This window comes from Diceros bicornis, chromosome 8, assembly GCF_020826845.1.
Source record: "Diceros bicornis minor isolate mBicDic1 chromosome 8, mDicBic1.mat.cur, whole genome shotgun sequence".
Classification (NCBI taxonomy): Eukaryota; Metazoa; Chordata; class Mammalia; order Perissodactyla; family Rhinocerotidae; genus Diceros; species Diceros bicornis.
This window is the reverse complement of record NC_080747.1, coordinates 50,995,390-51,022,134: the sequence shown is the minus strand read 5'-3', so window position 1 is coordinate 51,022,134 and position 26,745 is coordinate 50,995,390.

The following is a 26,745-nucleotide window of genomic DNA, read 5'->3' as shown; positions in this document are numbered from 1 at the left end:
GTAGATCCAGAGTCTCTCAAGGTCTTTACTATGGTATGACATTATATAGAAGATATTCTATTCATTTTTGAGAGGGATATCTAGTAAGTGTGCCTTGGAATATTTACCCTTTGGCAGTGGAGCTCGTATGATGATAGATTCTTTCTCTAATGTGTGGAAGGCCCACAACATGAAGAGGAGAGTGAAGACTAGCAGGGTGAGAAGAAGTAGAGTGATATAAGCATTTTTTATCATCCTACTTGTATGTAATCGTGTGCCCCAACTCTTTAGATTTAACATAATATGGGTAGAATATAACGTCACTAGTTTGGTGTAGCAAGACTGATATTTATGGGTATAGAACACCAGGCATCCTGTAACCTCACAACAGCTCTTGCAAGGTATTATTAGCCTATATTAGAGATAAGGAGATTGAATTTCAGCAGGATTAAATTAACTTCACAGAGCTAGCAAATGGCTGAGCTGTGGTTTGCAAGAAGATATATCTGATTTCAAAGACTATGTTCTTAGCACTATACCATGCTGTCTCCTTTGTCAAACTTACTTCCTCCGCATTAAGTTTTTAAATCCATTCAACGAATATTTATTGATTGATTACTACGTACCAGGCACTCTCCTAGAGCTTGGGGTACATAAATTAACAAAATAGATAAATATTCTTCCTCTCATGGTTCTTATACGTTAATGGTGAGCAAAGCCAATAAGCATAATAAATATACAAATTAGGTAGATTATTATAAGGTGATAATTGCTATAAGGCAGAAGATTTAGGTAAGGAGAATCTGGATGTTGGGATAGGGTTAGGGGTTGTAATTTTAAACAAAAATGTCAGGATAGACCTCATTGAGAAAGTGACATTTGAGCAACAAATTGAAGGGAAGGAACTATTAACCATGAGGATATCTGAGAGAAAGGTGTTCCTGGCAAAGAGAATAGTAAGTGCATATGTTCTGTATCAATAAAAGTCCTAGCTGAGGATACACAGTTCATTCAAAATGGGTAATTGGAGAGGAGTTTAATAAAGGAACTATTTGCTAGTGTGTGGACAGGGTATAGGGAAACCACAGGAAAAGTGCAGGGTTCTGGTGCTAGTAACAGAATGAGGGAATGAGAGAGCAGTTAGGGGAAGACCAAGCAAGCAATGTAGAAAGACCATAGCCTCATAGGAGCTCTGGAAGACATTAGTTGAGGAACTCAGCCCACTTGCACTGATGCCACAAGGAAGGAGCTGGGGTAAAAACAAGTGGACCTTTCCCTCCCTCCTACTCCTGATCCCGTCTTGATAATCCCCATTGGCTGAACCCACTAGAAGCCAGAGGGCATGGGAACCACTGAGAGAGCACAGAGAAAGGTGAAGAGACACAAAGAGAGGATCTAGACAGGCAAACCAAGGTCTCCAATCCAGATCCTAAGGTAAAAACATGCCTGGTCTTTTGTAGGAAGCATAAGTAGACCAGTGTGACTGTGGCAAATTGAGTGAGAGGAAGAGCGACAGGAGAAGAGTGAAAAATGTAGTAGAAGAGAAGCACATCATTATCAAGGAAAGAGTGAGTCTGAAATTTCAGTGGAAATTTCACTTTGAAATTACACAGTTACTTGTAGCTATTGATTTATTTTACGAAATTTCCAAACATCCTTACTAAGTTTATACTTTACATAAAAAATTTACTTCTCATTTGAAAAGTTTCCAGAATTTAGAAGCTCTTTGAATAGAAAGAATGCCAGAAATTCTCTAAAAAGACAGATACATAATTTAATACTTAAAATCACTATTGCTCTGTGTTTAAGACTCTGAGATCCTGTGGCAAGCCAACTCACACTGAAATCTGTAGTTTCTACTTTCATATTCTGTAATTTACAACAACTAATGTAAACTTTCTAAGCAGCAGTATTATCATCTAAAAATTAAGAATAATAATAGCACATTCCTTACAATGTTTCTGTGAGGATTGAATGAGTTAGTGTTCATATAAAACAGCTATTGTAATGCTTAGCACATTCCGGTGTTGGCTTTATAAGTCTAAAGACGTTATTAACTTGTAGGCTAAAATATTTTTCTTAATCTTCCTCTGGAGCTCTACCTAGTACCTTTCAGAAATCTACTAATAATTCAAGGAAAGGAGGTCTCCACCCGTGCTGCGCCTGGTAGTGTATGGTAAGATTCAAAAGAGAGCAAATAACCACTTTTATCTACCAGATATTTTTTAAATATTTTACAACACTACTGAAGTGCTAGAATAACTAGAATGAAACAAAAACCATTGTGAGTAAACTGTAGTTTCATCCTAGCTACATTTAATTTAAACAATTCAAATGTAAGCAAGTTCCTATTAGCTTGTACCCCTAGGAACTTCTGAGGTTTGACCCAAATCCTGGCCTATAATTTAGAATTTCCTCTATTCAAGTATAAAGTTGCTAACTATATAGAATGAAGAGTTGGAAACTCCATATAAATGGGGCTATTCATTGAACTCTGGACTGTCTCTCTGTTTTATTGTTTTGTCAATTAAGAACCTAAGAGCCTTTGAAGTATTCCCTTCTGACAACTCGTTTTGACATTGAACTGCCAGGCATCATCCATCCCAATAAGAAGTGACAGTTCTAAGATTAAACTATCATTTCCTTATGAAGATTGTGAAGGTGCATTTACTCATAATTAGTATGCATGCTTTGACGGACCAGACATTTGCAACACTCTTTCAAATAAAAAGACTAATTAACTATAAATTAATATTTATAAGGCAATCTAGTGCCTGAATTTGACTATACGTATAGAAAGATGATTCCAAAAAGAAAAACAATAAACTAGGGTTATCTGTCTTTTAGGGGTAAAAAAAAAAGAGAGATAGTTTAAAATAAGATCTGAGCTGTTATTCCTTTCCTTGTTTGAAGTATTTTATTTTAGGTTTTCAAATACTTATTTAGGGAATGCTCTTTTGACCAACACAGATTTTTCTATGTAGACAGATGGTTGCATTGGCTGACTATGTTTTAGTTAAAAAGCATTGTCCTGAGTGGAGTGCTGAATATATTCCATTTGTAATGGGAAGCTGTATTTGAATTTTATCCTGCTTTGAAATAGATAGATAGGTGATAGATAGATAGATAGATAGATGGACGGATGGATGGATAGATAGGTAGATAGATAGATAGATAAACAAGAAACAAGAAACATCATTTAGAAGGCTCCTCCAAAACCAGGCAGAACCCTAAACATGATATAGTAAAACCTAAGGAAATACATAATAGCTCCATTAATATTGGATTAGAGAACGACATTACATAGTCTACCTTTCCTTTATTTTATACGGATATACCATATCAAAATTATAATCTAATAACATATCTTTTCAGTCTCAATATTTTCTACCATAATCGCCCTATTTAGTGCAGTAATCAGCTCCCTACCACAAGCCCTCCAGAACTGCCTTGCTTCATATACTCCTTGTTTTCTTTCCAAAATGCCATTAGACATCTAATACAGTGTTTAATTTGCCATTATTTGTCTATCGTTTATTGTCGATCTCCTCCGCTAAACTCAAATCGCCTTAAGACAGGATTATTTTTTAACTGATATTTCTCTAGTGCATGATAAGTGCTCAACAAATATTCTTAAATAAATTAAAGAAGGAACTTGAAGACATTCTAAGGTTTTCTACGATTTTGCTTTATTCTAAGCCACAATATGTCCAGCAGAAAAGAGTATACATAGGAAAGAGAGACAAAAGGATTTTAGTTACTATTTCTGCTTTTCATGTTTTCTAGCCTTTATGGGGCACGCCATCTCTGCCATGTCGTAGGAAAAAGGCATGGTGAAAAAATATGCTTTTAAAATCACATATGGTTGCAACCATTCTTAATTTCCTCTTGGCAAATATTTCTAAATAAAAAATTAAATATCAAATTATAAACCTAATTTTAAAGCATAGTTTACATAATGGTAATGCATCATGAAAGCCCTATAACTCTCTTTAATTAATGAAAAAAAGGATGAAATATCATCTACATTCTGTTAGTCCTTATCATTGTTTTATGTAGGTAGCATAGGCAAAAATAGAATCTATGCATTAAAGAAAGGAGAATAAAGAGTTTGCCTGGTATCAGAAAATGGTGTGATTCAGAACAGAGCATCAGAACCAGGCAAATAACATACAAGGCACAATTATGTTAATGGTAATATTGCCAATGGTTACATATGAAGAAGATTCTGGACCACGGATCAGAACAAAAGAGGGAGGATTACATTAAACATGAAGAGTCATGATACACAAGGTCTGGAGAAGGTGGAAAAGATGAGTTCTGCAATCTCATTCTGGAGTTTTTTAAGCCAATGATTTCCCATCTGTGTTCAGCAGAGCCCAAGGGATACCTTGGGAAGGCAAATTAGAAGCACAAGGTTTAGATCTCTGGTTCTCTATACCTGCTTTAACACATCTGAGTAGCTCTGCTGTAGTGGTTCATGGGCTGTGATGCCAAGAGACATGTTTTGAAAATTGAGTGGGATTAATAAATTCTTATTAATAAGACCAACAAATTCTGGGAATGTAATGTACAGCATGGTGACTATAGAAAATAAAGTAAATTGAGTTCATATATATAATTTCATTTATACGTATATATATATGAAATGTTAACCATACAAGCTGACATAGGTAAGCTAGCTAGGACATTGAGTAAAAAGCCACCATAGAAACCTGCACACCCTCTGAAATTCTTCCAGACCATGAATTATTTTTAGTATTTTCCCAATTTTTTCCTCCCTCTGTCCCCCAACCACTGACCTCCTCCCTTCAACTCCACCCTCTTGGGTTCATAATAGAATATTCGTAAACCACCCCAATAAATTGATAATTGAATGTGTCGATAGTAATACAACATAACACTAATAGTTACTAAGAATATATTCTAAGACCTTCAAATACATCATCGTTTTCTTGGAAATCTCTTCATTTCCATCACTACTACCAACAAGAAGCTTTCTTTTTAAAGCATATTTTACATAACGGTAATGCATACAAGATGATGGCAAAGATACAAAGAGGATGGTTTCCTCTAGGCAGTGAAGTCTTGAAGGCAAAGAAGACACCAATTTTTGCTCACCATTTTACTTCTTGCATATCACATGCTACTTGCATATGATGTGTAGAGTAAATGCATCCTGAGTGATTTATTTGGCTCTGTACATTAGCTAGGTGACTGATTCAGGTAGTCACCTCTGCAGTATTACAAATGTAAAATCATGCCATGGTCCTTCAGGACTGCTCACGGATAGTCCAATTCATAGACAGCAGGTCTGCAAAACCCACTGACCTACTTCAATTGACTTATGTAACATATTCATATGTGTTATTATGTAAATTTTAAATTTCTGCTTTATCTAGAGACATATCCTAGTCCTAGAATGGACTGAAAAAAGCTGTCAAGAAAAAAGAAAAGAAACAAACACTCTCAGATTTATGTTTTCCTCCCAAATCCAGCTATTGAAAACAAATATTTAACTCCACTAAATATGAACGTGAGTTCAGGTAACTGCCTTCAATAGCATATTCAATCCTTTTAGAGACACACCTTGGGGGGAATCCAACCCATCTTTAATTAATTTAATTAGAAACAATTTTGTCAATTAACCTGATAAAATGGAGCTACCTTTGGGCTGTTTGCTTGTGTGCTCAAGAGCCCTGCTGCCTGGTTCCTGCCTTTTGAAAAGCCAGCTACTAATTATTTGCCACATTTACAGACAGTGCTTTTGTTAAGGGTAGTGTATTTGTTGAAGCTTTAACATGTTTTCAGCTGACTTTTAGCATTCTAGCATTTCCTGTCAAGCTGTATCTGTTGTATGTTGTAACCTCTGCATGCCTTCATTTTCACATGCTCATGAGAAGTGTTCACTTGGTGTGTTGTGTCAGTAACATTTTTGATGGATAATTAGAGGAACTAATAAATATCAGTCATGTAAGAAAGAAATGGTTTCTCTGCCAGCATAAACACAGACACACATACGGTTCCCACTGCACCAGCCACATCATTTGATATCAGCATGTGTAAAAACTTTGCTCTAGGTTTATTGCTCTGTTCTATATAGCTGGTGAATTATTTGAAACCCAAATATTTAACCATTGGCAAAAGCAACAAGACCCAGTTTTTGTACAAATTACTGACCTGACAGGATGAAGAGGAGCAATATAAAAGAATCAAATATCTTTGGTATTAAAGGCACAAATTTAGCTGTCATGTTTTTGCCGTTAGCTACTACCTAAATGTTCATTTACTGGCTTTAGGCAAGAGACGGCAAAGATCAGTAAGAATGACCTAACCGATAAAAAAAAACATGGAAGATTCAAAACAAAACATTTTCCTCTAAATGACACTATATTTGTCAGTTGAATTTCTGTGAATGCTAGAACACTATGAGATGAGGAAAGTGATAATCCAGCTCAAGCTGTATGTGTAGAAAATCAAGGTACAATTATATATAAACACAGAACTATATATATAATTTTATATTTCTAACATATATATTTATAACCATCCTCAAATAGTACTCAAAACTTCTTGCAATAGTAGAAATACATATTCTTTCACATATCCAATTCACAGTAACACTCATAATGTTTTTAATATTAAATTGCAAAATGGGGAGTTGAGGATCATAAAGAAAAAATATGGTAGTTCAAAACTCCTAGGAACACAGTCAAAATTTCATGACAGCTTTCTAAAATATTAGGTGACTTAGCAATTGATTAACCTACCCTCAATTTTATATTTTTATTAGGAATATTTATATAAAGTATATTACCTATGTTTTTATATAAATATATTTTATATATATATATATCATTGCATACACATATATACATATGCACATATAATCATTGTAAGTGGTAGACCATAGTAACTATCTTTTTAACACTGGTGACTGAATCATGATAATTTCTTGAAGAAAAAAACACCAATCTGATTCAAGTAGGGATAGCACTCGAGAGTGTTTTAGAAGAGTCATTTTAGGATAAAAGATAAAGATATTGAGGCATGATGATCAGGGGATATGATAGAAACAGAGGGGACGAAGAGGAAAAGGAAGGAGGCAAGCAACAGACTTCAACAGCTGTTGTACCAGATGCTTTAAACAAAAGTGATTGAGATTGGCAGAATTGGAGAACAGCTTTTCAATAAAATTATGCAAAATGAGTAAATTGGACCAAAAGCTTTTATGTTGGCAAAAATAAATTCCTTCAATTACTTTTAAGACTAAAAGCCTAATATGCTCGAGATTCCTACGTTAGATAACACATGAAAACTAACAAAAAAGAATGTGGAAAAAGTGATTCCAAAATGTGATTATATAAAAAAGAACTACGGATTCATCATTTTTATCAATTATTGTTGATTCTTAGACATGATTTATAAACTGATCAGTGGATAACAAAATCACAGAGTATCATTTAGGGAAATAAAAGAAACAATGAATGATGAAAATTACTAAGCCTAACGTAAAAGAATGTTGAAATGCATATACTTAAAGATCTTGCCAACCAACAATGATGGAATCATGACAGCCATATTAAATATGTCTGTACATAGTATTCTCTCTCATAAAATCAAAAAATTCTATGACTATGAACAAAATTCTAAAACTTCAATTATACTGCAACGAAGAAAATAATAAGTAGTAAACTGTTAAAGAAATCTCACTAAAGTTAGTGTATTTTATGAAGACTTTTGCTGCCTATTTTTATTATAATTGTTTCATTTGAAATAAAAATATTTAAGGCAAGCCATCTCTTTCAACTAAAAGAAGCCACTAGCCTTATTTCTTAATTTTAATTAATAAATACCTAGAGTCAGTAAAGAAACAGTACTTTATACTTTTCCCAATTGTTACTTTTTAGAACTCTGTAATAATTATAAAGACTTATGTGAGTCTTTTTCGTTTCTTCCCTTACCTTAGTCCTCAAGTCTACGAAATTTAAAACAGGTTCTCAAATGTTGTCCTGTATTGTGGAGCTATTAAAAATATAATTTCCTCAATCTCATCTATGAATTCAACAGGTCTGGGGTGTGTCCCAGGAACCTGAATTTTTAAAGATCTCCCAGAAATTTATGCATGTTTTCCATAAACATTTTTTTTTTGTTAAAACAATTGTTTAGACCACACCGCCCCAACCTGAACGCTCAGTTTTCCTTAGGATAAAGGCCTTTGAAGAAGGCACCTACTCTTCCAAGCTATTATTTAAAAATAAAAGTATATTGCTTCAGTGCCAAGATAATTTCTATAATATCCATATTATATTGCCAAAGATACATTTCTAAGATTATGACCCCTACTCAAATGCCTCGATGCATGAGGAAGCTTTTCATTTAGATGTTGCTTTCAGATTTATGAACTATTAAATCAGTATCAAATACTATATTTATCAGCACTTATGGGATTATTACTTTACAAATTTTATTATTATACAAGTAATAAGTGTCATGTAACTATTTCAAAAACAAAAAATATATATTGAGAAATGACCGCAACCCACACCCCCCACTAGCTCTTTTGTCTTGTGATAACCACTATATGAATGTTTTTAGGATGTCTACATTGAAAATTCTTTTATCACTTAAAAACATATTTTGGATCTATACTTATATCAACATAATTAATTATACTTCATTGTCTTTAATAGCTCATATCACTCGATTTTATGGATATAATATTAATTATTTCATCTACTTCCTTTTGAAGTCACTCATGTTATCCCCTATTACTTTTTTCTCTATATAAACAGTGTTGCAAACCACATCACTTGCATATATTTTTGTTAATTCAGAAATATAGTTATAGGATGTACTCTAAAAATTGAAATTACATCAAATATATTCTTTTCAGAGAAATGGCCAAATTGTTCTATTTAAAAAAATCCTATCTTCAATGTGTGAGCATTGTTTTTCCCCAGATGTTCTGAGCTGAGTATTACGGCCCCTTTAATCTTTGCTTTTGCCAATTTGATAGGTGAAAAACTGTGACATCTTTTATTATTTAAATTTGTGTTTCTTCAAGTATGAAAAACTGCATGCCATAGGATTATGTTTGTACTTATTTTAATGGGTTCTATCTGTTTATATGCTTTTCAAAATTTTGAGATTTTTTTTCTGAATTTTAAGTGTTCTTTATATCAGGACATTAGTTTTTTAGTATAATTTGTGAGGTAAAGAGTTACCAGAAGATTAAGAACTAAGTTGCTGTGAGCATAAAGTTCTTAGTTTCTGCAAACATGGAGGAGAAAGGGGCTAAATTTGGGGAGGGAGGATTATAAAAAAGAAAGTGAAGACTTAAATGACCATGTCACAAATTTGCATTGAATTAACTAACGTTAAATTCCTGAAAGGAGTTGTATCCAGAAGGGGAAATTTTCCCCATATTCTCCTTTAACCAGAGGTAGGAGCAGCGCTCTGATTTCAGTCTTTTTTTTTGGATGAAAGCAGGCGACCACACCCAATGTCTGTGAGAGTCAAGGATGGCTCTGTGTGCCCCTAAAAATCCAGTAGGAAATGTGTGGGAAATTTCAATCCCAGATAGCTCAGACTACTGCCTAGGAAGGAAACTATTTCATTTTTTCTGCTTTTTTTGCTAGTGATTTTTTTATTTTCAAATCATGCCACTATTATTTTGTTATTCTCTACTAGCATTATTAGTTGCTATTTCACATCATTGCATTTGAAATATGTTACTTTATGGCAAATTAAAATTGATAATAACTCAATAAGTCATAAAATTGATAATAGCAGTAACTCTTACAAGTGTATGTTGGACAGTGTTCTAGGCGTTTACATTTCAATTCCTGTTAGTTTCACGCTAAATCTTTGTGGTGGTGCAGGAGCTGGTGACTTATGCACAATTCCCTGTTACATACCTGTGTTGAAGTAGTCTGATCCATTCCTGGGCCAAGAATTTAGAATTATTCTCGGACTTCCACAATTAAATACCAGCTTTAACTTGCAACTAGTGCCTAAATATTATAGATCTCACTATAAAATACTTCGGCAGGAAATATTCGACATTTATGAACTCAATGAGATGTCTATCTAGCCAAAGCTAACTTAAGGCATCTTTAGATAAGAAAGGTAGTCTAATATACAAGAAAACTACGGGGAATTCACCCACATTAGCAGAGACTTAATATACATAATAGCGGAAGTGTTTTCCATTGTTCTTTCTGGCTATATTCCATCTGGTCAATCTAGTCAGGTGCAGGAGCCTTTCCAAGCCACCAAAATCTCTCTGGGTTTATAGGTCCCAATCTTTAATTCTCAGATGATTTTGAATGTCTTGGATTGTCTGTGACACCTAAAAAGCAAATGAAAATGTAACACGCTGGCTGAGATTGAATGTTGATCCTTAATGGGGAAAGACAGTGGGCAAGAACTCTGGTTTCAGGGAATTCTCGAACGCCGGCAAAAGACTGTGTTTGCTCATGAGGAGTCTTGTGTTCTCTTGAACATGCTGCTCCTGTGGTGTGGTATTTCCTTTAATTCTCACCTATAGTCAATTGGTTCTGAATGGAGTGGAAAAAATGCTGATCAAGTATGCATACAAATCTTTAAATCTAATGCTTAGATGCATATCTTTTAATTTTTAATTATCAAGAAATTCTTTCCCTTTTTTCTGCCTCATAGTTGTCTTTTCCTCACAGAGTAGTGTACTCATAATTCTTGTCTGGCTGTTTAGACTGGGAAATCAGGTTGAGGAATCTTTAGTACCCAAGTGAAGGCATTTGATAAATACAAGGACAGAGCATTGTGTTTAGTATTTTGAAATATTTTGCCATCACAAATAGAATGTGACAGATAAGTCTTTAGTGAAGTTACAACCAAATGTACATAAAAAGGAGTAAGGAGTCAAGGAAAGATTAACATATATGATGACAGTTGAACAAAAATGGTGCAGGGCCAAATGTTCTCATATATTCATAGTACAATTGAAAATTAATACAACTTTTTGTAGTATGGTACTTAGCAAGGTCAGAGGTAAAGTATTTCCCATTCCAAGTCCATTTATATTCTATTTAGCTGAGATACTTCCTAGAATTTCATTTGTTTATTTTTTTGGCTTATTGTCTTCAGAGCTATTGCAAGATTGTTCATTTTTTTCACCTCGTCTTCATAAGACTGATACTACACTAAATGTTTGTTTTTAAAACTCTTTAATAATGAGTTTCTAAATCAATAAACTGTGATCAGAAACTAAATCCTGTATCATTTTCATCTATTATAAGATACACTTATAATGTTTTATGGGCATTAAGCAAAGGTATGTTAATTTTAGGATGCAAAATTTTATCTATCTTTTAGATATCTATAATCAAACCTTGATTTATATACATACAAACACAATTCAATCATATTATTTACATTATCCAAATATTCTGTACCTGATAAATTTTCGTCTACTTATCTGTCACTGACTTCTCGTGATATGATGATAGCTCAGAGTAAAATTAAGTTTTGATACATTCTACACTGATTGACTTGCATATATTGACACGTGATTTTACATATAAGAGTATATTAATCTGTTTTTATTTTAGCTTACATTTTTATGTTAATCATAAAATAATGTTATTTTATATAATCAACTGATTTTTGTTTTGATCTACTATGCCTGAGATTAGTATTGCCTCCTCCATTTTCGTTTGTACTTACAAAACATATTTTGCTCATCCTCTACACAATACAGATGAAGGTGTATTATTGTGAGCCTCATATCACTAGATTTTTATTTCTTATATTAAATAAAAATATTTTCCTTTTACTAGGAGAGTGATTTTTTTTATACTTGTCAAAAGAGGTTTTTTATGTTTCCATTTACTTATTTTAAAAAATATTTTCATATTTTAATCTCATTGATATTTTTATTCTTCTTTTCCTAAATAGGCAAAAAAGAAAATTCTTAAAAGATTGAAGTTGGGGGGCTGGCCCAGTGGCATAGTGGTTAAGCGTGCACACTCCACTGCGGCTGCCTAAGGGTTCCAGGTTCGGATCCCGGGCGCGCACCGACGCACTGCTCGTCAAGCCATGCTGTGGCAGCATCCCATATAAAGTAGAGGAAGATGGTCATGGATGTTAGCCCAGGGCCAATCTTCCTCAGCAAAAAAGAGGAGGATTGGCGTAGGTTGTTAGCTCAGGGCTGATCTTCCTTAAAAAAAACAAAAACAAAACATTGAAGTTAATCTTTGTTTTGGGGTCAGTGCTCTAAGGAAATTTCACTGTGGCATTCCAACCTATATCTTAGTGAAAGTCTTCTGTCTAGTTCAAAATGTGTATGTTCTCAGTTTCATCACTGTTCTAGAAGGTAGAAAATATAAAATCTGATAAATCGATTTATTTTTAGATAAATAATATAGTATACGCTAAAATTTCATGTCTTCCTCCTTCCTATTAACTTAAATGTCAGTTTAAGAAATGACCTTTCCCCTGCTTAGAATTTGTCTCTCAACCCAGTAATTTTTAACTGGGGGAAATTTTTACCTCCTTGAGAACGGAGACGTATTTGTTTGTCACGACTGGTGAAACCATGCTACTGGCATCTAGTGAGTAGAAACCAAGGATGCTGGTAAACATTCTATATTGCACAGGATAACAAAGAATTATTTGGTCAAAAGGTCAATTGTGCTGAGTTTGAGAATCCCTGCCTTAACCTAAAATTTAATCTCTAACATTGGGACTATTCTGTTGTTAAAGAGATATTCTCAAGTCAGAAACTTGAGATACTCATAAGCAGTTGCCTACTATGCATATATGTTTTTCTAGATCTTTTAGTGATGGATAAATGGTAAACTGAAAAAAAAAATTGCCACATGTTCTTTCCCTTTGTTAAGGGCTGAATTGTGTACCCTCAAAATTCATATGTTGAAGTCCTGACTTTCAATACCACAGAGTGTGATTGTATTTCTAGAAAAGGCCTTTAAAAAGGTAATTAAGATAAAATGAGGTCAGATGGGTGGACCCTAAACTAATGTGACTATTGTCCTTCTAAGAGGAGATTAGGACACAGAAGGAATACCATATGAATACACTGGAAGAAGATGGCCATCTGTTAGCCAAAGAGAGAGGGCGTCAGGAAAAACTAGCCCTGCTGACACCTTGATTTTAGATTTCTAGACTCCAGAACTGTGAGGAAATAAATTTCTGTTGATTAACCCATCCAGTCTGTGTAGCTTTGTTATGACAGCTCCAGGAGACACATACACCCTTCCTGTAACCAGATTGTCTTGCCATGTAAGTTTGAGTGCCCTCTCATGATTTGCTCTGGCTAATGCCAAATTAATAAGCATGATAGAAGCAGACTTGAAAGGCCTTCTGCATAAAGCTTATTCTTGGTTGCTGCCTTGGAAACCCTGTGACCATCTTCATGTGAACAACCCTGAGCTAGCGTGCTGGATGTTGAAAGACATATGGCTCAGCAACACTCTCCCTCTCCACCAGCCCCATTCCCCCAGTCAACAGTCATCCAACATCCAGAAACAAGGCACTTTGATGAGCAGAGTATTGCTCACCTGAGCATAGTCCAAATTGCTAACCTACAGAATCTTGGTTAAATAAGCCACAATGATTGGGTGGTTTGTTACGGCAGCAAAAGCTAATTGTCAAATAATCAATAAAAATTTACAAGTTAAAGGTCAGTTTCCTTAGATTTTAGAGTTCTTGCAAAAAAAGTTAGATCCCTTTTTTAATACTCTAACTAGGAATAGTCTACCAATTGCTATTGCCTTCAGTAGTACTGGAAAATTTTCTTAGTCTTCTGTTATAAATCAGATAATTTTCTTGAGACTACAGGACTCAGCAAATGTAGGCCAATAGCCAAAAGCCATTAGACTGTGGGTATTATCAAGGGGAAAATAGGATGCCTTCAGTACTCAGATAAGTGCTAAGCTGAACTCAAAAGACCGATTATAACAAAAGTTTTGGGAGTGTATTTTTTGATATCATTTATTATATGGCACTGTTTGACACAGCGTAGTATATTGCACCAATAAATCAGTTGCAGCAAATTATTTAATGATGCATTAACTGTAGAATTTCACATATATTGCTGTTCTTTAGCCAATGTTGAGTGCTTTTTCAATAACTTAATCCATCCCTGAAGTGCTGGAGCACACATAGTCATCCATCATTGTAGGATACACAGTATGAACTGCAGTTTTCTTCCATTCTTTTATTGTATATAAAAGCAGCCCTATGGATAGCGGGTCAGATGCTAAATGAGAACTGCTACTAAATATACACTTTTATGTGTATGCAAAAGGCATGTCCTTAATCCTTCCTTAAACTCTCTTGTTTGTTTGTTTATTGACTTGTTCTTTCTTCCTCTTCTGCTCTCCCTCCAGTGTACCTTAGAGGTAAAAATTTAAGCAAAATAAAACTGGGAGATAAGTTTTAAAAAGATGCCTCGAAAAAATGACTTTAAACATTATCATAAGACATATTTAGACAGGGATAATTAAAATAACTTGAATAAAACCCAATATTAATTTGTTTCTTGGAAATTTTGCATCATTAATTTTGTTGTTTGCATTAATTGAATAAACTAAATAAATTCCACACATGTCCCAGGTAGATAGTATGAAGAAAATGAATCATTAGAGCTTTCGTTAAACAGAGAGGACTGAACAGGCTTATTTATCCCTACTCCCTCCTGAAATTGAACTAAAATGATGCTAATTAAATATGAAAGTTACTAATCCACAAGGAAATTTTCAAAATTAAATCTGGGATTAGAGTTTTAATTTTGAAAGACTCAGTATATGGATATTGCTTTCCTTCAAATGCCTACCCCAAAACCTTGGAGGTATACTTAACTACTCTTTCTCTCAAACCCCATGTAAAATCCATCAGCAAATCTTTTTAGCTCAAGCTTCAAATTATATCTGGCTTCTCCCCATACCCACCATGGTCCAAAGCACTATCTCTTTCACCCAGATTATTACAATAGCTTTCTAGCTGATTTCCCTTCTTATACCCTTATTTCTTCTCATAAAAGCAACAGTGACTCTAAAATGCAAGTCAGATTATTTCAGCCATCTTCTCAAAACTCTCCAAAGTGGAGAAATTTTACTGGGCAAAGAAGCATTAGTTTTAAGTGGCTGACAAGGCCTCTTATGATCTAGCCCTCTGAACTTCTCTCCCTTCTCTATTCCTCTGACTTACTCTACTCCAGTTCCCAGAACACACCAAGTAAGGTCCTGCCTTAGGCCCTTGAATACACTCTTCCCTCTCTCTGAAATATTCTCTCTCAGAACAGTTCACTCTTCCATTTTTTCAGGTTTCTCATAATTATTCCCATATCAGCAAAGCCTTCTCTGTTCACCCAACATGAAATAGCAACCTCCAACTCCATTCTCATTCCTAACTCTTAGTCGACAGTATTTTTCTCCATAGAATTTATTGTCATCTGATCTTTATGCTTAATTGTTTTTTTTAAATTGTCTATCTTTCCACCTTCGAATTTAACCTCAATGAGTACAGAGATTTTCTGTTCTGTACATTGCTCTATACCCAGCATATAGAAGAATGTGTGATAATTAATAGCAGGGGTGAATATGAGTTTGTTGAATGATTGAATGAATGACAACATTGGCATATAGTGTATCTGAGACGTTCTCTACCACCAAGATCTTGCATTCTAGAAATCTTCACTTTGAGTTGTTTCCAATTTCTGTCTTTTCTATTTTCTGAATTACTCCCTTCAGGCTTAAAACTTCTGTCTGCTCTTAAATCTCAACATCCTCAGTCCATCAGTGGATGGCCTCTATTATTCTATCATTTTCTTCTCATCTTTTTGAGATACTAAGCAAAGACACCGTGGTTAGCCTTCTTAAAGGTGTTATCACGAATAAATTAGTACTACATTTAGATGTTAACTTCTGTCATGCTCCCTTAATCATAATCATACTTGAGAAATTATTACTGTTTTCTCTGCTTCTATTGTCAAGCTGCTGGTTATTGCCACACAATTTCAAAAAACATACTCCTTGGATTTGGAGCCAATCAAAGTTGCACTGTTGCTTAGCATAAAAAACCCATCGATTCTCTTCTGAGTTCATCTATTTCTGCATGTGGAACTACCTTATCACAGATTGTAGCTACAGATCCTATCCTTGACATGATGGAAAATTCTATTATCACGTTAGGGAAATAAGTGTCTCAAACTATGAGGAGCCTTAAAAACAAGTGAGAATAGATACTTCCTGTTTCCGAACTTACATTTTCTAGTCAATGAATTCTAGCCTTATTCTGGTCATTTTTTACTCCAGTTTTAGAAAATGGGCCCCTGTCATGTTCACTAGTGTTTGAGTGGTCTGTCTGGAACCGCAAGTTTCTCTGGGACCAAGGCCCTGTTGACCTCCTTCCAGTGTTCCGTTGACTAGATAGTGACATGAACTTACACTTCCTGTTATCAGGTCTTTGTTACTGCTTACCAAACCTGCTTAGTGCCAGATATACGCTTACATTGTCCTCTGATCATTGCTTGATTCAATAATTACTGAACCTCGATTGTCTTCCCGGCTTCTTGGTTTTATTTCATCTTCAGGGCCCTTTCATTCTCGGACACACCTGTCTGTAGCCCGTCCTGTCTCCTGTCTTCTTGACTTCCTATTGTGATACCTTATCTAAGTTTCAGCTTTAAACTTCTCTTCCATTCTCCTCTTTGTGTATTCTTTTTCTTTCAGATGTGACCTCTCACTTTTTAAAGGTAATCCTTTCACCGAACATCAGGTTTCCATTATTTCTTTTCTTCTCTAGAAAATTACTTGCCTCTCTTTTCTCTCTCTCCCTGCCCTTTACTTTCTCTGTCTGCATAAATACAACTTCTTCCCTAAACTAAATTAAAAATAACGTCTCTGAATTCAGCTACCTACTATGAACTACTTAATTATCTCTTGTGTTTATGCAATTTTCAAAGTTATTGAAAGGACAGTCTGTAGTCCTTATTTCTACTTTCTTCTCAACTATTAACCCAGTCAGCCCTTAATACATCACAAAAGGCTATTCTTACCACTCCATTCCATACTTCAACAGATATTATCCTCAAAGTAATCAGTACCTTTATTCTCTCTAGATTATCAATCACCATTTTTTTAGTTCTTATCTTTTTATGTGACATTTAAATTATCTTTTATTTTATTTATTTATTTATTTATTTTGTGAGGAAGACTAGCCCTGCACTAACATCTGATGCCAATACTCCTCTTTCTTTCTTTTTTTGCTGAGGAAGATTGTCTCTGGGCTATTATCCATGCCCATCTTCCTCTACTTTATATGGGACACTGCCGCAGGATGGCTTGACAAGTGGTGCATCGGTGCGCGCCCGGGATCCGAACCTGCGAACCCTGGGGCCCCAAAGAGGAACGAGTGCACTTAACTGCTGCACCACAGGGCCAACCCCTAAGTTACCTTTTATTTTTAACATCATTTCCTTCTTGGCTTTAGTAGTCTACATATTTCTAGTTTTCTTATTTCTCGGACTATCTTTTCATATTCATCTCTGACATCTCTATTGCATTCTTTTCCTAATCCAATATGTGTTTTAGGGTTTTGTTTTAAATCTTTATTCTTCTCTTTACATTTTCTCTCTGAGATATTTCATCAGTCCCATAGTTGCACAGAGATAAAAGTTAAACGTAATGAATTAATGTAGATATCACAATCCTTTCCTCAAGTTCTATGAGTGGATTTCGTAGGATGCTGAAGATAACGACCCAAACGTATAACGGCTTGTCACATTTTTTATAATTGTAACAAAATTCATCATTTTCCCACAAAGATCTTTATCCCAACTCGACTCTTAGTAACTGGCATCTTCCTTATTATAATCAGCCAGAATTCATATTTAGAAGTCATATCTTAACTTTTAAAATTTTGTCACTCTATATCTTTTTTTTTTTTTTTTTTGTCAGGGAGATGGGCCCTGAGCTAACATCTGTGCTAATCCTCCTCGTTTTTGCTGAGGAAGACCGGCTCTGAGCTAACATCTACTGCAAATCCTCCTCCTTTTTTTTTCTTCCCCAAAGCCTGGGTAGATAGTTGTACGTCATAGTTGTGCATCCTTCTAGTTGCTGCATGTGGGATGCAGCCTCAGCATGGCCAGAGAAGTGGTACGTCGGTGCACGCCCGGGATCCGAAACCGGGCCACCAGTAGCAGAGCGCACGCACTTAACTGCTAAGCCACCGGGCCAGCCCATGTCACTCTATATCTTAATAGTTGTTGAAACTTGTAAGTTCTGCTTTCTGTTAAATTGGCATTACCCTGATCTAAAGTATTTTTACCTTTTTGTTGCGTTGTTTAAGTAGTTTCTTAAATGGCATTAGGACCTCCAATCTTTACTGACAGGCCATACAAATAAACAATCCCAAATAATTGTCTAATTGTTCTCACTGCTTATAGTATTAAACTTGATCTTTTTATAATCTTCAGGCTCTCAACAATCAGGAACTAATGTGCCTTTTCTATAAGTATTATGAGTGTTTTCCTGGACTCATTTATATACCAAACTTACTAATCCTTGAACATCTCTGTACTTTCTTATATTTGCTTGTTACATTTCTTTTTGTTGAAAGGCTTTCCTAATAATTCATGTTTAATCTCAACCCCTCAAACCTATACATTCTTCAACACCTCGCTCTAATGTCACTTCCTTATTAAACCATTCCTAGTTTATCCCTTATTGATATATTTATTTTTCCACAAGTTCTCATGACATTATTGTGCATCTTTGGGGGCATTTGTTAAACTGTCCTTTCCTAATTTTCACACATTCTTTTAAAAAATATTTATTGAGCACTTTACTTCCTTCTCAATGAGGCCAACCCTACCCACCTATTTAACATGACAACCCTTCCCCTAAACTCACAATTCCCATTATTCTCTAGTTTCATTATGCTCGTCAACTTCTAAAATACCACACATTTATATATTTATTATTATGTTTATTGTGTCCTATCTTTCTTTTGTACACTCTGATGAAAGCTTTATGAATACAGGAATTTTTCTCCATTTTGTTCACTAGTGTATTCCCAGTATCTAAAATTATGCCTGGCTCAGAGTAGTTATTCAACAAAATTTGTTGAGTGAGTGAGCACTGGCTGTATTCCAAGTACAGTGGGTACTGCAATAAACGCAAGAGGCACAACTCATGGGTTTACTGATCAGGGGATTACTATTTAGGGAGGAAAATAGATATTCAACACAAAGTTAACCAAGAATTAGAAGCGTTATAAAGGATAAGAATAACCTAGTCTGCACAAATGACATTTAAGCTGAGCCCTGGAAGATACATAGATTATTCTGCAGTGAACTGTCTATGTGAAAAAATAGCACAGGTGAAAGAACTGAGCTCTAAAATGTTCATGCAGCTTAAGTGGTGTGAGTAAGAGGTACAGCAAGATTGGAGAGGAAAGCTTGGGTCATGTCATGTAGGATTTTATTCTAACAACATTGAGCAGTCATTACAGGATTTTCAAACAAGGAAATGTAGTGATCATACTCATTTTTGAAAAATATCACTGTGGCTCTTTCTATAAGGAATGGATTAGAGAGAAACAGGGTTGATCAGGAAACACTGCTTAGTAGCCTATTGTAACAGTTCATATGGAGAGGAAGGTGACTTGGAGTAGGATGGTAGCATCATAACATGGAGAAAAGTGCAAGATAGTAACATTTTTTTTTCACGAGGAAAGATTCCCCCCTGAGCTAACATCTGTTGCCAATCTTCTTCTTTCTTTTTCCTCCCCAAAGACCCAGTACATGGTTGTACATCCTAGTTGTAAGTTGTTCTAGTTCGTCTTTGTGAGCCACTGTTACAACATGGCAACTGACAGACTGGTGGTGTGGTTCCATGACCAGGAAGTGAACCCAGGCCGCCAAATCAGTGAGCACAGAACTTTAACCACTAGGCATCAGGGCTGGCTTGATAGTAACTTTTTTGCACATATAACTTTCAAAAAAGACATTACAAATGGCTTGAGGACAAGAACTATGGTTGTCTGGGGTGGCACCTTCATATTGAGGAAACAAAATTAGTTTTGGATTCAGATATACCAGAATTTGTAGTTCACTTTAATCCTTTTTAAACTATGAAATTTTATTAAGTTACTAAACTCTTTAAGCCTCAGTTTCTCCTCCTGTATATTAGGAATAATCTCATACCACTTATGGAGCTTTGATAAAGCTTGAATAAGATTGTGCATGCAAATCCCCTAACACAGATCCTGACACGTAGTAGGCCCTCAAGAGATATGTTCCCTTAATGGACTATATAGTTCTGCTGAGCGCTCTTTTTACACCCAATTTACTCAAAAAATTGTAAATATTGATACAAGATAAGTTTGGGACAACTCTAACTTCATTTTCAAAAATACAAGTAAATAAACCTTTAAATTACACTTAAAATGATCTTAGATATTCTCAAATGGTTACAGATATTCAAAACCACTGATTGGAATACTAAGATCTAAAATAAGGGAGTTATCCTTCAATATTTAATTTATGCATGCTTTAAATATGTCACTTTTTAGTTTGGGGATCGCTGCTCTTTCTACAATTTACTGAGTTTTATCTTCTAATTTTCATTTTGATATATATATCTTGGGTCAAAAACAGAACAGATAACCACTTAAGAATATACATATGAAATTTAGTAAATGAGCTTAATAACCAGCAATTTACTAGCTATTTTTAAATAAACATTATTTTTCTGCTAACATCACTGTAACATATCTTCTAGAAGTATACTTGCTTTATATATCCGATAATTGAATAAACCTTTTTTTATTTTATAAATGAGAAAACAGTCCCAAGGTGATTAGTTGGTGTGCTCAATATTACCTAGTTAATTGATGTCAAAATTTAATGTAGTCTTTTATTACCACTTTAGCACAACTTTTGCCTACACCAACTATTTGTTATAAGTTGTTTCTTTTCTCACATGTAACCTCTTCTACTAACATTACACTCCTGATAACCCGGGAAGATTCAGTGAAAACAAAAAGAGAGAACAATAGAACAAGAAAGGGAGGGACATGGGAAGAGAAAAGAGGGTAGAAATTGGAGGATTGGAGTTATGTGGCTGCACGTATGGAAAGCTAAGAGCTGTTGACCACCCCATGAAGCTAAGAAGAGGCAACGAAGGATTCTTTTCTAGAGTCATAGGAGAGACCATGACCTTGCTAACATTTTGATTTTGAAATTCTAGCTTCCAGAACTGTAAGACAGTAAATCTCTGCGGTTTTAAGCCACCCAGTTTGTCATGCTTTGTTACAGCAGCTCTAGGAAATGAATACAGTCACTATCATCTTCATCTTCTGAGCAGTTTTGTTACTGAGGATGACTGGGTAAGGGTCCCTGCTGTAAATTGATGTTTTTTGAACTGCTTCCAAAAGTCTCCATAAAGGGAAACTCCTAGGGTGTCAGATTTGAGGAATATCAGTTGCTCCAAAATCACCAGAATATAAAGAAAAGAGAATTTGTGCAGGGACATGTAGATTTGGAGGTTTCAAAACTCACTATTACTGCTAAGGTGAACCATGGATCTTTGCTCGGTCTGCAGATTTCCAAGGGAACATATGACTTTGGAAAAGAGGAAAGAAATGCCTCAACTAATTGCCAGGATCAAGAAATACTGTTTCAATGATCAAGTAGACCATACTGAGATGAAAAAATATTTGTTAAAATATTAAATTCTTAAGTCAATGACTATGTTCTTTTTTAATATGGGCACAATCATTAGTCATTTGTAATCATTATCTTTATTATAAGACTTAGAGTTATACATATTGAACAATCACAGGAACTTCAGGCAGCACATGTGAATAAGTAATACAAAACCAAAGTATTGAAAAATATCTTCTTTGGCTATCCACATGGAAACATTCAAGTCTTGATTTAACCTCATTTGATTGTAGTGTAGCCCATAAAAATATGGGGCAAGCTTTTAAATGGCACCTATTTAAAATGACACACCAATGAAACATGGCAAAATGAATCTCAGGGGAAGACAACTTAATAAGACTATAAATTTCTCAATATAAATTTAAATGAAATGCCTTACGAGATCGTGAAGGATTGCTGGTTAGCCCCTGGCTATCAGGGAAATGGTGGAAAGGTCCCATGAGAACAAGAACTTCTGAGAAAAGAAGGTTTTCTGTAAAAGGGGATGTTATGCTGGGAAATTAATCTCCGCTGGAAAACCTGAAAGGGTTGAATTTAATGGGTTTTTGATAACCCTTATGTATATATGTGGTATTACCTAGCTTTGAAGAACATTCTCTTTGTGTAATGGGCTTTGATATAATTTACAACTGCCACTCATTTTTTGAATTATAAGTGGTATATTTTCCTACCCACTGCAGAACTGACATGCTGCGCATCAAATCAGAAATGTTTCATTTCATATAAAAAGAAAATGCTTTCATCAAAAACTGTTTCTTTCCAGAGAAATACTTGCAACACACATTTTTGACATACATTTTGGGGAAAAGTTCCTTTTTTATTATCAGAAAAAGTCACTTCAGGCTGTGCAGAGGTACTGATTAATGCTCACCTGGGTTACATTGAAGGTACTCATGTTTCACTGTGCTCTCTAGACAGGCATTAATCGCTTCCAACACACCACGTTGTCATTTATGCTCCCAGGTTGAAAGCACTTTAAAAAAATGCTCCAAAATGGGGCAAAAAACACAGTAAGAAAAAAAAAACAGGAGCGGAAGTTGAAAGGACTATCATCCTCATTACCTAGTTTCTATTATCTAATTTTCTTAAATTATTGCCGCATTATGAGACTGTACTAAACCCATAAAGAGGAAGGAAAACCTTTTTCAAACTTTTGCCTTCAAGCCTTAATAGAGGCTTGAAGTGAAGCCTAGAAACTTGCAGTGAAGATGAACATAACTCTGGTAAAATTTTGTAGGAAAAGTAGGTTTACTGTTATAGTTGTCCTTGATTATAATTTGTAGGGAGGATTTTATATGTCTTGGCTCTCCATTTGTTTGATCTGAGGAAATTGTTTGATGATGGAGTTAGACATTGATTAGGGTATGGCAGCCTTTGATGGTGCCCCTATGTAGTGCTGGTCAAAAAACCAGAGACATTCAGGCATAATTTTCAGGCACTTCTCCATTGCACTCCCTTGAATCAGCTGCTAAACTTCCTTCTTTGTATGTTGTCAAAATGTCTAATAATAATATCAGTAAAAAATACACAACTAATAATAATGAAAACTGATGGAATGTTTTTTACATATCAGATATTAACATAAGCATCTTACAAATATCAACTTATTTCTTAGAATAAGCCTGAAGTGCATCCTAATATTATCTTTATTTTGCAGATTTTTTACAAATTAAGGTATACAAAATTTAGGTAAGTTTTGCAAAAACACTAAGTAATAAGTGCAAGAGCCAGAATTTAAACCCAGTTACGTCTGATTTGTTTCACTACTCTTAGACACTACTTTAGGGTACTTGACAGATAGCACCTTGAGTCTTTTAGGTTCTTCATAGAGAGAACAAGAACCATGACTATGAGCTTTATAAATCTATAAATAAAAAAATTAAGTGATTGATTAAAGGTGCCGGGATGACATTTAGGAAGGTTTTTCACATGCACACTAGACCGTAAATTATTCTCAGGAGAAAATCATTCTTAATAGAAAACAAAGAGCATTGTCACATGAAAGGTGATTACAACTAGATTGCCTACAATATGTCCCTTGCTCAAATCTACACTTCAAATTTCATCCCTTAAATATCAATAATAGATGAAGTAAATAATAAATAAAAATAAAATGTAGTAAAGATTGCATGTTATTACAGAGTAGACAGATAAATAGATCATAGATAGATAGATAGATAGATAGATAGATAGATAGATAGATAGATCATAGATAGATAGATAAATTCAAGCATAAAGCATAACAGGATGAGATTGTTGATAACAATTTTCATTGATCTTTCTTTCTTTCATAACCCAATTTGGGAAGGATGTTTTTCTTAAGTGGGAGAACATGCATATTTTGGTCAAGTCCAGGCTTACACTTAAGAACATTTGTAAACCATAATGAGAGAGAGGGAGAAAGAGAGACAAGAAGACAGAGAGCAAGAGAGATAAATGCTTATATTTGTCTGAAAGACTAGCCAAAATACTATAACACAATCACTACTTTCATAACTTATTCTGATCTTTCTGTACGTTAACCATAAGTTTTAAATTTTTCCCAACTTTCTTGAGGTTGATTTGTCATGAAGAAAGGTTTAATTTACAGTGATCTGCTGCAACAATGAAATGCGAATATGGAATATGGTAGGTCTCCAGTGGGGCATAACAAGGGGGTGTGGGCAGTGGGTATGGTTCTCCCCTGTTTCAGGCAATAAGAGAGTATAGAAGTTGCTCTGTTTTTATTATTAACACATGGTAATTCTAAATAATGCCAGTGACAAAATATTTCTTCATATACCACTTTGTTCCCTTGATATTCCACTGATACTTTATTATAAAGATTTATCAACAACAAATAAGAGTTAATACCAGCTTGTTTAAGATAATTGTCTAAGAAGAGATTGTCATGATTAACATATTGTTTATATTATGTTTGGTCATTCTTACATTTTCAATAATTATTTATTATGTACCTGTAAATATAGGCCTTAGGAATTCAAAGATGACCATGACCTAACTTCTTTCCCAAAGGAGCCCAGCAACAGGAATGCTGGAGAGAGACCCTTAAATATGCAAGTGAAATAAAGCTAATATAGTACACTCTGTATCTTAAACTTTGATGTGTTCATGTCATAAAAACTCATCAAAATGTGTACTTTTTATATACATTTTAAACTTCGATAAAAAGTTTATTGAAAAACTAAAGATTTTAATCGAATATATATGAAAATAACATCATGTTAACTTAATTGTAAAATTTTACATTCATAAGGTTTCAATTATATAATTTTTAACTAAAAATTTTATTCTTTAGGGCAGTTTTGGGTTTACAGCAAAACTGAGTGAAAAGTACAGGCAGTTCCTATATGCCCCGTCCCCATGCATGCACAGTCTCCTCCGCTGTGGGCATCCTGCATCAGAGGAGCGCATTTGTTACAACTGATGAACCCACATTGATACATGATTGTCACTCAACGTCTATAATTTACATTGTGGTTCACCTTGGTGTTATATGTTCTACGGGTTTGGACAAATGTGTAATGACATGCATCCATCCATGTAATATCATAGAGAGTATTTCAACTGCCCAAAAATCTTCTGTGCTCCACCCGTTATTATCCTTCCCTCTCCCCAAACAAGTAAATGTATATTTACTGTCTCCATAGTTTTACCTTTTCCAGAATGGCATCTAGTTAGAATCACAAAGTATGTAGCCTTTTCAGATTGGCTTCTTCCACTTAGTAATATGCATTTAATTTTCCTCCATGTCTTCTCACAGCTTGATAGTTCATTTCTTTTCAACCCTAAATAATCTCTCATTGTCTGGATGTACCGCCATTTATTTACGCACGTACTGAAGGACATCTTGGTTGCTTCTAAGTTTTGGCAATTATGAAAAATGCTGCTATAAAATCCATGTGCATGTTTTTGTGTGGACATAAATTTTCAGTTTTTTTGGGTAAATACTAAAAAGAGCGATTACTGATAGTATTACAAGAGTATGTTTTGTTTTACAAGAAAGATTATACGTATATTTTTTTAATTTTAAAGTTATTTTTCTTGATTCACAAGAATTCATAGAATGTATGTTAATTGTAATAAAAGCAAGTAATTGCCATTAAATAAGTTACTTTTGGCTAAATAGTTTTAAAGGCAAAATAAGAAAAATTCTTTCAAAATATTATGAAAGGAAAATTGTAAAGTGAAATATGGATATATTTTCATATAGTTGATATAAAGTAGACTGAGGCCTTCAAAATGATTGTAACCAGTTTGTGTTATTTATAAAACATCCCTAGCTGAAGTAGTATAAATTAATTTAACTGTTATGAATACTCTATTTGAGAAATGAGAGGAAAATTTTGCTTTTTAATGTCTAGAGTTCATACCTATCAAAATTTGAAGACAATTTTAGAGCACTAACTATTATATCTTGTTCTGACATGCACATTGATATCTTTACTTTTTTCTCCTCCTCTAGATAGTAGAAGAAATTAATCAAATTCCGGAAAATTAGCGCCTGGCAAATTTTACAGTGATTAATATCTAACATATTCTAACATAGCATATGTATAGAAATATATCAGAAATGTTGTTTTGATCATGCACTGTGCATGAAGTTTTAGTAAGCCGTTTCAGAAAATAACCACTTCTTAAATGAAGTAAAGCAGTGACTTAACTGCGTAGAAAAACATTACCTACTCTGAAGTAACATAAATGAAAAGAAAATAGATACTGAATTTGGTAGAATTTTGTAGAAACTAGGAAGTCTATTAAGCCATAATTAATATCTAATAAATTAGAAATATAATATTGCTGTACAATAGAAATTCATACAACTGATATGCTTTGTTCTTTATAAGAGAAATATATAATGAAAAAAGAGGAAAGCTGGGCCAGCCCGGTGGCTTAGCAGTTAAGTGCACGTGTTCTGCTACTGGCGGCCCGGGTTCGGATCCTGGGCGGGCACCGAGGCACCACTTCTCTGGCCATGCTGAGGCTGCATCCCAGCGGCAACTAGAAGGATGTGCAACTATGACATACAACTA